The following is a 476-nucleotide window of genomic DNA, read 5'->3' as shown; positions in this document are numbered from 1 at the left end:
AACGGCAAGAGTCGTTAACTGCAGGATAGAGGTCGTTTATTCCATTCAGTGAATGCATTTCAGGAAGCCCACCTTCATCTAGTCAGAGCATAGCAGGATCAGTTTCATACACAGTACCCTGCTCAGAAGAAAAATGGATAACCCTTCTTGCTTGGCTTCAGATTTAAATTTTTATCCCGGAAATATGCCAGTGACTATTAGCTGCTCTAGTATTCTTTTGGTGGCCATCTGTTCCCTTTCTCAGCCTCCTTCTAGCCAAATATAATTTTCCATATTTATCATGGCAAGTTGGTAATAAGAAAGACAAATATAACAGGATTGGCTGTTCTCCTTGCCGTCTCAGTCTGTTCTTTCTCACTGAGCTCATGTGCTTGTGAAACCAAAAAACACTCGAACTTGTATTTTTTCAAAATTTGTCACAGCGACCTTGCTATACAGTGAGTAAAATCTATTCACCAAGACTGCCAGCCTGGAAA

Source organism: Vanellus vanellus, assembly GCF_965231255.1.
Source record: "Vanellus vanellus genome assembly, chromosome: 1".
Classification (NCBI taxonomy): Eukaryota; Metazoa; Chordata; class Aves; order Charadriiformes; family Charadriidae; genus Vanellus; species Vanellus vanellus.
The sequence above is the reverse complement of the archived record's forward strand: the minus strand, read 5'-3'. Positions refer to the sequence as shown.